The following is a 14,121-nucleotide window of genomic DNA, read 5'->3' on the forward strand; positions in this document are numbered from 1 at the left end:
AATTTTTATGTGCGTGTTTCATTGATCGAGAGGCACTTTTGTTTCTCTTTTTATATTATTTTTTTTACTTTATTTTTTATTTCTATTTAAAGTGGGACTTTCTGGGTTTTTCGGTACTTTCAGGTTTATCTTCACTTGTAATCTTTTGCTTCACATCTTGCTTGAAGAATCTTCTCTTTTTCGTGTGACTAATCCGACTTGTGAGGCTCAGGAATTTGTTTAAGTGGGCTCCACCACTTTTTGGGCCTAATAGTGTCTTCATCGTTGGGCTTGTTATACTCTATCAAATTTGAAAGGAATTTTTACATTCCTATGCTACATAAGAAACCTTATTACCCTCAATGTTTAAGGTTTGATTTAATTACACTTAGTATACCAAATTATCAATCTTATACCATACTTAATTAAGGGTCTAATTAATGGGCAGTTTTTACTCCTTAATTAAAGGTGTCCATATATCCCACGTTTCTTTATCCCCCTAATTCCTAAGACCTACGCAGTTTTTCCCCTCCCATTTCTTCCTCTTCTCCATTCCTTCTTCTTCTCAAAAAATACAGAGATGGAAATTGCAATTTTGTTACGTACGAAATAGTAGGGCCCACACTTTCCTATTTCTTTTCGGATTCAAAATCATATTCTTATGGTTTTACGACATAGAGCTACTGCCTTTTTGGTTCTTTACAGAGCAAAAGCTACCCACGTTCTTCATTATTCTCCATTTAAATTCACCAAATATTGAAGATATACACACATTTACCTTCAGCTTCAAATTTTCTCAATGAAGAAGAACAAACCTTCAAAAAGATAAAAGAGCAACAATTCCACCATTGACAGCCATTACAAAGCTTTGAATCTTTGAATTCAAATTTGGGTTTTCAAAAATCATTATTTGTTTTGATTGGGTATTGTTGTAAATAATTGGGAATATGTTTTGGAGTTTATATCTCAATTTTGAGGGGTTTTGGTGAAGATTTAGACTTGATTTTGGCTGAATTGTAGATTGAAACTCGAAGAAGAAGAAGACATATTGCAGAAATTGTAGATAAATTGTAGTTACAGTTGGATTAATCAAAATTTGAACTAAATACATCTTCGCACATGTTGACTACAAAAATTTTCTCTTCATCCACAAAAATTCTACAAATATACTACAAATCAATTTTAAGTATGTATAAAGCAATATTATTTGTAAGGGTATCTATATAATTACTACATTTATACTACAATTAAACTACAATCTATGTTAAAAATCTACAAATTATCTATAAAATATCTACAAACTGGTACATTGAATTTTAATATCCCAATTCTCATTCAATTGTAGCATAATTGGGATTTTTGACATAATTGCGTTTTTTCAGAAGATTTGTAGAAGTTTTAGTCGTTTTTGTTGTGTAAAAACAGAAAACAAAGCACCTACAATTAGAATACAAATAATCTAAAATTTATCTACAAAATATCTACAAACTGGGTACATTAAATTTTATATCCCAATTTTCATCCAATTGTAGCATAATTGTGATTTTTGACATAATTGCATTTTTTCAGAAGATTTGTAGAAGTTTTAGCAGCTTTTTTATTTATGAAAACAGAAAATACAGCATCTACAATCAGAATACAAATAATCTATAATTTAACTACAATTTATCTACAATATGTCTTCTTCTTCTTCGAGTTTCATGTCCAAACCAAGTCTAATCTTCATCAAAACCCCTCAAAATTGAGATATAAACTCCAAACCATATTCCCGATTATTTTCAACAACACCCAATCCGAACAAAGAATGATTTTTGAAAACTCAAATTTGAATTCAAAGTTTTCAAGCTTTTTTAATGGCTATCAATGGTGAAAAATATATGGAAGAACAGATGAAGATGAAGATGAAGAATAGAAATCTCCTTTCCGTTTCAAAACTTGTGTACTGGGCGGGTAATTTACATAGTATGCACATATTTGGTAATAAGGTTTCATATATTGTATAGTTAGGAAAAAGTCCCAATTTGAAATGGGCTTGCAAATTATACATAAGGCATTTTTACATTCCTATGCCATATAGCAAATTATATTACCCTTCATGCTTAACTTTTAATATAATTACCTTTTATATACCTAATTATCATTTATGTACATTTTAGGAGTTTTAATGGTATTAATTAGTCTCCTAATTTAACTCTACTGTATATTCTCACTCTCCCCACGTTTCTCTCTCCAAATACCACCTCCTCACCCATGTATCAAACCACACCCCACGATTTTCTCTTCAATCACCCACTATTTCCTCTTCTAAAACTAGCAAAAATCTGTAACCCCTCCATTAACGCCTATTCTCAAGTTCTTTCTTCTAAAATCAGTCAAAATTTCTACTATTCTTCAAAGTTCATTCGCCCATTAACGACTAGCTTCAAAAAATTTCAATGAAGAAGAACAGAGCTTCAAAGAACATTCCTAAAAAAGTTAAAGAAGCAGATGTTCCTTCTTTCGATTTGGGTGTTTTATCACCACATTTCAACTACTGATGATGGGCTTTATCTGCTGTGTATTAATACCTTATATCTTTCTCGTATTTCCTATATCTCTTATATTGTTGTTACTTTGTTTTTTATGGCATTTATGTTATGTTATGGATTTCATGGTATTTTATGTTGTTTTATTATGAGTCTATTGATAGTACTAATATAGTGTCTCTTGTTGCCTCTTCGAGCCGAGGGTCTCCTGGAAACAGCCTCTCTGCCTCTCGGGTAGAGGTAAGGTCTGCGTACATATTACCCTCCCCAGACCCCACTTGTGGGATTACACTGGGTTGTTGTTGTTGTTGTATCACCACATTCACCGAAAAAGCATGAAAAATCTGCTCATGAAAATGAAGAGAAGAAGCATAGGCTTTCCCCTCGTCAAGCTAGGGCAGAAGCTAAAACTAAACAAAAACATGATTTTGATGCTGGTGAATCTTCGAGGCAAATCAATTCAGCGAAAAGGAAAGGCTAAGAGATAGATTTTTATGATGATTTTTGTAGAAAATGAACCTGTCATTAAACTTGTAGAAGATTCGTTGTAGTTTTCTGAATCTGTTTAAACTTGTAGATATATTGTAAAAAAATTGTAATTATATTATTTTTGTTTGTAACTGTATTATGTAGTTGTAGATATATTGTATGTCAAATGTAGATATGTTATTTTTTAGATTGGAGCAGTGTATTAATAAGAGATTGGTGCAACATTGTAGACGCTATGGAGCGCTACTTGTCACACCTCCTTTTTTACCACCCGATGGGTATAAGGGAGTTTTTCCAATTAAAGTGACATTATTCGAAATGGGATTATTTAAATTAATCAAAGTCGCCACTTGGAATAGTTTATTTGGTGTCCCAAGTCACCAGTTTATTTTAAAATCCCAAATCGAGGAAAATTGACTTTATTTTAAAGTCTGCGAACCAGAAATTCTAAGTAAGGAATTCTGTTAACCCGGGAGAAGGTGTTAGGCATTCCCGGATTCCGTAGTTCTAGCACGGTCGCTTAGCAATTTATACTTGGCTTAAAAATATCTAATTACTTATTTTAAAACCTATGTGAATTTATCTTTTACCGTTTTTAATCACTTGATTATTCGTAATTAAAGAATTGAGTTACGCGTATGTATACTCTTTTCTTTTGGCGCGTCAAAAACCATGTCACATGAACGTGTCCACAATTAATAATGGTTTGTTTATTTTATTAAGAGAAGTTTGGTTGAAGGTGCGCGAACGCATCCCTCGAGTTACTTTTAGAAATAAATTTGTAATTATGTTATGCAAACGTATATATAATCACAATACTATTCCAAGTCGAGCCTAAAGCAAAACTACGATTATTTTAGGATTATTAAATATCTAAGTGATACTAATAAGAGGGCCATATCTTATTTAATGAAAGATGGCACACCTCAATTGTTTAATTAAGGTAATAAAAGGAAGTTCTTATTTACAAATGGTTTGAACTTAATAAACAAATGTTAATGGTAATAGGTTTTGGGCTACTTATATTGGGCCTTTTATTATTTGGGAAATGTGGGACAACAACAGGCCCCATTTTTTATCAGGAGAAAGACGGAGTGCTGAGGGTGCCTGGGCTCGAAGCTGAGCCCAAAGGCATAGACCTTCGAAACCCTCAACATGTCCAGAATGATTGAGGCTATTTGGTTTGGGCTGGTGCCTAACCTAATAATGCACAAACAAAATTCCACATGAAAAATCCTTTTCTTATCAAATTAACATAAATCTTTGGAAAACAAGAACAAAGCTAAAAATTTAACATGCTGAAACCAGTGCTGGAAGACATTTACATTAGCTGAATAAAATGACACCATGACATGTAGGTCTAAAATATGAGAATGCCTATGGGCCAGAATAAGGCCCAAAACGTTTCTGCTGTCAGTTGGCCTGCTTATGTGATACATGAGAGCTTTTAAACGGGCTTAACTTTGAGCCCAAACATATGCAACATCAAAACACGTATCCAAACTGCCTTAACAAAGTAGCCAAATATCCGAAGAAAACATTGATTTTTATCTACCAACATACACCTGATTACAATACTAACCATGAAAACTACCACTTAGCTTATGTAGGAGCTAGTTTATAATCTTTACAAAGTTCAGTCCACTTATTACAAAAATCTGATACAATGGCAATTTTACAGCAGTAAACAGACTTTTGCATTGCTATTAAACCAAAAATACTGCTTTCTTAAAAATATTCCAAGTAACAATTCAATCTACAACTGCTTTACTAACTATATTTAGGCTAAAACTATTACAAACTTGCATAACTAATAGAGAATTCCTGCCTCTTTTGGACATGGCTTGTCCATTAGAACTTGGTCTTCCTTTGTGAAAAGAACAGTGTGAGTCCCACTTTAAGGCTTCTGAACCTGCTGATTTAACCAACCAGTGGCTAAATCAGCAGGCTATAGCTCATGGCCAAACAATAAAAGAAAGAGAAAATAATGGTTTTAAGTAAAGAAGTCAGATGAAAGAAAGAAGGAAAGCATAACTCAAATAAATCATAAACAATATCAAGCCTAAATGTTTTGCTATGAAGCAAAGCTATTTGTGCAGTTTTAAGAACATTTTCATAATACTGAATTGCCTATAAAACACAAGAAAAGCTGATAAAGAAAGTGAACACATATTAATTTCTGCCATTGAGTCAGACAACCATACACATATAGACATGAAGATGTTCAGATTTGAACAAATAGATTCATTCTCATAATCAGAATGTGGTTACATACCTAGAGATGATTCAAAAGAAAGACCAAATAAAGGTCAATAAAACAGCTGAACTTCCCAGAAGAAATGAGCAACAACAAACAGCAAACAACAACCAAAACATACCCAAGTGTAGCTCCCAAACCAGCTTTTAAAAATCAGAAATTTCAGCTAAAGAAAACTAGTAAAGATCCTCTACTTCAAATCATCTTTTCAGCTTGTAAGGAAACCAAGAATAAGAGGTTTTGAAAGTTTTTTCTGAAATTTTTGAGATCTAATCTTTTCAGAAGAGGAAAGAGAGACTTTTGTGCAGTAAATTGATCCTGAATCTCTGTGAGAGTGAGGGAAGGTTTCCCTTTTATAGAGTGCACAAAAAGCATCCCAAGAAAGGAATATTCTAACCTAATTCCTTATACTGCAGAATAGTACAACATTTTTATACAGTTGTCCGTCCTTTTTCTTATCCAATTTCAGCATTTTATGCTAAGAATAAGGACAACTGTGATATTCTTAGAACATTCTGATATTCCCTCAATGTAAAATCCCAATTTGCCCTTCTAAATTTTGCTTATTTCATCTTTACCTAAACTTTTTGGTTCAGTTAAGTCCCTAAAGTTCCTATTTATTGGCAAATCAGAACCAACACCACAAGACAACAGTTAATACACAAGAAAAGATTAAAGGAACAAATTATCGAGCAACCAACCCTTTAAATTAAACCTAAATTCATTTGACATGAACAGAACCAGAAACGAAACAAACATAGAAGAAAATTTTAAACCTAATACTAGCATGAGTTTCAAAGAAAAATTATTAAAATCTAATTAAAAAAACTTAAACCCACGTACAAATAATGAAACTAGCAATTAAAGAAAGAAAAAGAGAACCTAAACTATGCGGCTAAATCAGACGTAGAATCAATTGAAAAGAAGCAAACCCTTAATTACTCTATCATATTGATCTAGCGTGATTTAATTAACCTAAATGCATCGAACTATATTAAATTAAAACGATTAACTAAGTAAACTTATTTTGCTGAAATTTAAATAAGTCAGCAATCAAATCAAACAAAATTGACACCTAAAATTAACTAAAAAAAAGAGAAGAAACAGAAACAAACTGACTTTGGCCGGAAAAACTTGAACAAACAGAGCAAATCAACGAATGATGGTATTTGACGAAGCTTGGCCGGTCAGTGCTGACTTGGTCGGAATCCGGTGGGTCTTGAAATCATCCCAAACTAATGCTAATCGATTGTTCTTGTCAAGAACAATCGATTGGCATAAACTTTGGCTCAAATCGATCCTTCAAAATCGTTGAAACCAGATTAGGAATGGATTGGGAGTTTTCAGTTTTCTTTCGTAATTTCGGAGTTGAAAATTAACAGTATTAAGGGTGATCTGAGGGAAACTGGTAGTGGATTTGGGAAGAAGGGGAGGTGAGGATCATCTGGTATGAATTTGGGGTAATTTGAAGGAGTTAGGGTTTTTGGTTTGAATCTTAGATTTGAGATTCAAGGCGTTTGAGAGTGATTCGAGGGGAGTGGTTTGGTGATTTATAAAGAGAAGATGAAGGGGAGTCTGAGGTGTTGATTTGGGGTTATTTGGAACAATGGAACCGCCGTGAGACGAATTCCGGTGGCTGTTGGCGGCGGAGAGGACGAGGGAACCTGAGGAGGCTAGGGTTTTCTTTGGGCGTGAGTTAGATGTGAAATGAAACGAATTGGAATGGGGAGGGATAGATTCGGATAGTTATGTATTAAATGAAAGACTAGTTTCGAGTCGTTGAATTGCCAAGATCCAACGGCTATGATCAAAGTGTTACAAAACTGGGTCGTTTGGGGTGTGAAGGGTTGGACCGGGTGAAAAGGGTTTTTGGGCGTGGGTTTGGGCGATTTTTGGGCTGGTTTGGGTATAAAATCAACCCAATTGAAAGACCCCTCTTTTTATTCCTTTTTCTTTTCTTTTCTTTTCTTTTCTTTTTCTTTTAATTAAAGATCCTAAAATTAAAAACCTAAATTAATCAAAAAATGTAAAGTTAAACTAATTACCTAATTACAAAAATTATAAAATTATCTTAATCCTAGATTAAAAGTGAAAAAATCAATAATCTAAAATTAAAGGAAAAAAATGTAAAAGTGGGCCATTTTTGCGATTTTCAGTTTTAATAAAGAAAATAATTAATTAATTAATCCCAAAAATATAAAAACAAATCTAAATGCATTGCATGGTATTTTTGGCATTTTTTTTAATTTTTAATAAAATTATACGTGCACAGAAATGCAAACAATTAATAGAATTCTACAAAAATTCCTAAAAATGGCAAATAATTAAGAAAAAATCTATTTTCTTGGGTTTTTATAGGAGTATTTCGTATAGGGCAAAAATCACATGCTCACAACTGCCCCTCTTTGCTCGAAAATACGAAGGGTTTTCGGGCAAAGATAAAATGAGCAATTACGAGCGATTTTTGCTCGTTTGAAACTCCATGAGAAGCATCTTTTGAAAAAAATTTGACTGAAACTTGCTCTGGAGGTTGCCTACATATCCTTGGCTATAAAGGAATCAGGTCAGTATAGTTCTGGAAGTTTTGGTAGCTGGGATTACCGGGAAACTGTGATTTCACTGCTGTTGCTGCTGTTTCTGCTTGTCGAGCTCCTTATTACACCGAAATGAAAGATGAAAAATTAAACTAGTTAAGCCTATCAACTACAAGTTACAAGATTCCTATCTATAAACCTTTTAAAGCTTTATCTCGAGTCTTGGCTTGTTCTTCCTGTAGATTCTGATTTGAATCTTGATGTTCGTTAGCTGCAACCGCTGGTTCATTCTTCTTCAACTTTTCAGATCAAGGCGGGACATGCAATGCTTGTGACTTAAATCATACCTTGAGCAGTCCGCATCTTTTCTCCGCCTCAACAGTTAGAATTCAATTTCTTTTCTTGTTCTTCTTTTCTTTTATTCGGGTTGAGACTTCTTCTTTTGGTCATCTCAAACCTCATACTTCACGGTGAAAACCTGTTTAGGCACCAAAGCAAACAAATAAACAAAATTTCATGCCCTAGTTTTTACTAGAAATATTTCGTGAGTTATTGTAACCAAATCTAAACTATCTCTTTATTGAAAGCAATAATATCATGATTGTGTATCCTTGGGAAAATGAGATCAAGGAGTGGAGACCTCACATCTAAAATGCAATCACATGGGGATCGGAGGCCCCAAGTTGGGAAGATTACCAGGTTATGCTGAAAAAATGACCGGGTTATGCCGGAAAGGTCTACGGGTTATGCTGGAAAAGAAAAACGTTCCTCGGGTTATGCTAGGGAGGTCCACGGGTTATGCCGAAAAAGTCATTGGGTTATGCCGAAAAAGCCATTGGGTTATGCCGGAAAAGAAAATGGTCCTTGGGGTTATGTCGGGGAGGTCCACAGGTTATGCCGGGAAAGTCATCGGGTTATGCCGGAAAAGAAAAAGGTCCTCGGGTTATGCCGGAAAATAAAATGGTCCTCGGGTTCCGGGGAGGTCCACGGGTTATGCCGAGAAAGGTCATCGGGTTATGCCGAAAAAGGAAAAGGTCCTCGGGTTATGGCGGGAAAGGTCATCGGGTTATGCCAGAAAAGAAAAAAGTCCTCGGGTTATTCCGGGGAGGTCCACGGGTTATGCCGGAAAAGTCATCGGGTTATGCCGGGGAGGTCCACGGGTTATGCTGGGAAAGGTCATCGGGTTATGCCAGAAAAAGGAAAAGGTCCTCGGGTTATGTCGGGAAAGGTCATCGGGTTATGCCGGAAAAGAAAAAGGTCCTCTGGTTATGCCGAGGAGGTCCACGGGTTATGCCGGGAAAGTCATCGGGTTATGCCGGAAAAGAAAAAGATCCTCGGGTTATGCTGGGGAGGTTCACGGGTTATGCCGGGAAAGGTCATCGGGTTATGCCGGAAATCAACTAGGTAGTGGAGCCCTGTAATGGAAAAGACTAACAGGTTATGCTGGGAGCGACTAGGGAATGGGACCCTATGTTGAGAAAATGTAGCTAGAGATTGGGGACCCTAGGCTACCATGATTTGAATCTTCCTTCTTCTTTCTTTCATTCATTCTTTCTTTTCTTTTTTTCATTTTATTTAGGGGAATGAATGAAGGGTTTAAAAAGACTTCCCTTTTCGGGTGAACTTTTGCTGTAGGACCGTTTTGGTTTCTGGTGTATCTTGTTTTATTGCACCTGCTTCTTGCAAAGTTGCCTTGGGCTGCACCTGTTTTCAAATCAAAGAACAATTTATCAGTTTGAAACGGTAGTTCGTTTTATGGCCTTGATTGTTTTGGTCACTTGATCTCGACCGAACTCTTTTGATGAAAATATCTATTGCTCGATGGCTTTTTGGAGAACGATCTCTCTTCTAAAACCAGAGATCTTGACTTTTCCAAAATTTCAAATGATGGTTAACCCGTGTGGGGCTTTGGCCTTTCTTATTTTGCCTTTATGGGTACTTGACTTTGGATTTCTTTTTTTTTTCAATAATTTTGATTCTGGATCATCGGTCATCATGGCCAGTCGAGATCGACTTGATGCACCTGTTAAGGTTGGGTGCTTTTCCTTGAATTCGGCTTTTAAACGGAAACCTGTAAAGCCAATCTTGCCATCTTTTCTTTGTATTAGTTTCGGAGGAGGATTAAACCGAAAGGGATTCAAAGAAAAGTAAACAAAGGACAAGATAATGAATTTTAACGAGAAGGGTCCCTTTCGGGGGGGAGGAAGGAGGACTTATCTGGAGTGTATGCAGACTTCAATAGACATAACATGCTTCTTGGACTGGATACCTGATCTGCGCAACTATCCAATCTCCCATAAATCCATCATGACTCATGTTTTAAAACCGAGAAACCCCGCCAGGACTCTATCAATGCCAATGATTGTAAGGTGTTCTTTTTTTCCGATCAATGACGCCCTTTGCGGGTTTCGCCGATTGTCCTCTCTCATTTCTCTTCTCATCATCGTCTTATAGTAATCTTTGCGAGTTTTCACTAGCAAGACTCTCTCAATTCAGTTTCTCTGCTCACCATCGCCTTACAGTGTCTGTGTGGGTTTTCACCAATAAGACTCTCTTATTTCATTTCTCTCATCTCGTTGCATCCGATCCAAGCAACCGCATTCTACGATTCTTGACATTCTTACCCGATTGATCAGAAAGACTTGAACAGGACTTGGGGTAAAAAGAATTTGGATTGAATTACAACTTTGGAACCATTCAGGCGGGATCATCGCCGAACCATTATAATATCTGTCCCAGTTTTACTTTTGGGGAAATTTGGATTTTTGTTTTGGTGTGACTGAACCCCAGAGAGAGGCTGCCTACGTATCCTTTCGGAATTAAGTCGAACGTAGTTAAGAGAAACTTTGTTTTTGATTTTGATTATTTTTTTACAAACGTTTTCAAATTCCAAAGAGGGTAATCAAAGAAAGGTAACCGGCTCAAAGGGTTAGCAAAGGATTGGAGTGTTTGGGGTAGCGAGAATAAAAGCCTTCGTCATCCCATTCGGATAATATTGGTACCATAAAAGGGTTAAACGTAATACATTTTGACCGCGTCTGCATCTACAGCTGTTTCAGGGTCATTTCCTCCAATGTCTCCCAAATACAATGCTTATTTCGGCAACAATTTTCTGATAATGTACGGGCCCTTCCAGTTTGGAGCGAACTTTCCTTTTGCATCCTTGTGATAAGGGAGAATACGTCTCAAAACGAGTTGCCCCACTTCAAAGTTTCTAGGCCGTACTTTCTTGTTATAGGCACGGGCCATTCTTTGTTGATACAACTGCCCGTGGCAAACTGCGGCCATCCGCTTTTCGTCAATCAAGGTTAAATGTTCTAGACGGGTCTTGACCCGCTCACTATCCTCAATTTCAGCCTCAACGATGATTCGGAGAGAAGGAATTTCAACTTTTGCAGGTATTACAACTTCAGTGACATAAACCAATAGATAGGGTGTTGCCTCAACTGATGTGCGCACAGTTGTGCGATATCCCAAATGCTTCAACATCACCATTAGATTTGGGCCGATAAAGGGTAGAATTCCGATGCGTGATCTTAAATTGCTCACATATCTCCCTCATCAAATGGATATTCAAGTTTGCAACATTGTCTGTAATGATAGTCGTAGGGATACCACAACGGCAAATGATGTTGGAATGCACGAAGTCTACCACTGCTTTCTTGGTAATGGCTTTAAGAGTGACTGCTTCAACCCATTTTGTAAAGTAATCAATGGCAACCAATATGAATCTATGCCCATTTGAAGCTTTTGGCTCAATTGGCCCAATGATATCCATACCCAAGCAACGAACGACCACGGTGCTAACATAGGATGCAGTTCTGTAGGTGGTGCATGGATCAGGTCACCGTGCACCGGAAACTGATGACATTTTTGGACAAAGCTGAAGCAATCCTTTTCCATAGTCATCGAGTAATAGCCTGCTCGAAGGATTTTCTTTGCCAGGACATATCCATTCATATGGGGTCCACACACTCCTACGTGTACTTCATGTATGATTCTTCCGGCCTCTTGGGCATCCACACATCTTAACAGGTTGAGATCTGGAGTCCTTTTGTACAAGACTTCCCTGCTCAAGAAGAAACCACTAGCAAGCCTTCTAATGGTTCTCTTTTGGTCTCCATTGGCCTGCTTGGGATATTCCTTTATTTTCAGAAATCTCTTAATATCATGATACCATGGCTGTACATTTGGTTCCAACTCAACCGTATTGTAGTAACCATGCCTTTCTCGGATTGGATTTCCAAAGGGTCAATGTGGACATTGCCTGGATATGGCAATATCGAGGCCAAAGTAGCGAGCGCATCGGCTAACTCATTGTGGAAACGAGGAATGTACCTGAACTCGACTGATTTGAACCGCTTGCTAAGATCTTCCACATGTTGCCTGTATGGAATAAGCTTGACATCACGGGTTTCCCATTCTCCCTGAGCTTGTCGGATAATTAGATCTGAATCTCCCATGATTATCAATTCTTCCACATCTTGGTCAATTGCCATATTCATACCCATAATGCAGGCTTCATACTCGATAGTGTTGTTTATGCAGAAAAACCAAAGTCGGGCTGTGGCTGGATAGTGTTGACCAGTGGGTGAGATCAAAATTGCCCCAATCCCGACACTTTTTGCGTTCACAGTTCCATTGAAGAACATTTTCCAAGCATTGGTGTCTTCTAATGTTACCTCAACTGAATTTACTTCCTCGTCCGGGAAGTAAGTACTCAAAGGCTGATATTCATCATCAACAGGGTTTTCAGCTAGGTGATCTGCTAAAGCCTGGGCTTTCATTGTCGTGCGGGTGACATAGACTATGTCAAATTCGGTGAGCAGGATTTGCCATTTTGCTCGGCTTTTGGAATATGTACTTCAAAGGGTCCAGATTGGTGATGAGATAAGTGGTGTAGGCCAATAGGTAATGCTTAAGCTTCTGAGCGACCCAGGTTAGGGCACAACAAGTCCTTTAGTGTATTTGGCTTCGTAGCTAGTGAACTTCTTGCTTAAATAGTAAATTGACTGCTCTTTCTTCCTAGTCACACCATGTTTCCCGAGGACACATCCGAAGGAATTCTCCAAGACTGTCAAATACAAAAACAAAGGCCTCTTAAGTTCGGGTGGTACCAAGACTGGCGAATTCGACAGATATTCTTAGATTTTGTCGAAGGCTTCTTGACACTTATCTGTCCATTTAATTGTCGCATCTTTCTTTAACAGCTTAAATATGGGCTCACACGTGGATGTCAACTGAGCAATGAACCGGCTGATGTAATTCAACCTTCCCAACAGGCTCATAACCTCTTTATTGGTTCTCGGAGGAGGCAAATCCTGAATAGACTTTATCTTCATTGGATCTAGCTCGATGCCCCTCCGACTGACTATAAATCCCAAGAGTTTGACAGACGGAACTCCAAATGCACACTTAGCTGGATTTAGCTTCAAGTCATACTTACACAAACGCTCAAAGAACTTTCTCAGGTCCCGAACATGGTCGTCTTATGTTCTAGATTTGATGATCACATCGTCCATATACACCTCGATTTCTTGGTGCATCATGTCATGAAGGATGGCAATCATAGCCCTCTTATAAGTTGCCCCGGCGTTCTTCAAACCAAAAGGCATGACCCTATAACAATATGTTCCCTAGGGTGTGGTGAAGGCCGTTTTTTCCGCGTTTTCTTCATCCATCAAGACCTGATGATATCCAGCATAACAATCCATGAAAGATTGTATCTCACATTTGGCACAATTGTCAACAAGGATGTGGATGTTTGGCAAAGGGAAGTTGTCCTTGGGACTTGCTTTGTTCATATCTTGATAGTCGACACACACTCGAGTTTTCCCATCTTTCTTTGGCACGGGAACCACATTAGCCAACCATGTGGTGTATCGGACCACTCGGATCACCCCCGCTTTCAACTGTTTGGTGACCTATTCTTTGATCTTGTCACTGATATCAGTTTTGAACTTTCTCTATTTTTGTTAGACAGGGGGATAATCGGGGTAAGTCGGCAACTTGTGGACCCCTAAATCGACACTTACCCCTGGCATATCATCATAGGACTAGGAAAACACATCTTTGAATTCGAACAAAAGTTGGATCATTGCATCCCTAGTTCTTTCATCTGTATGAATGCTTATCATGGTTTCTTGGACCTCTTCTGAACTACCCAAATTAATCAGCTCAGTTGCATTTAAGTTTGGCTTAGGTTTGTTCTCAAATTGTTCAAATTCTCGGTTTATTTCCCTAAAAGCCTCTTCTTCATCATATTCCGGTTCTTGATTCATTATTTCACAATTAGACAGCGTGCTATGATCTGGGCATGAAGTTCGCAAACATGTCA

Source organism: Nicotiana sylvestris, chromosome 2, assembly GCF_000393655.2.
Source record: "Nicotiana sylvestris chromosome 2, ASM39365v2, whole genome shotgun sequence".
In the NCBI taxonomy this organism is placed as follows: domain Eukaryota; kingdom Viridiplantae; phylum Streptophyta; class Magnoliopsida; order Solanales; family Solanaceae; genus Nicotiana; species Nicotiana sylvestris.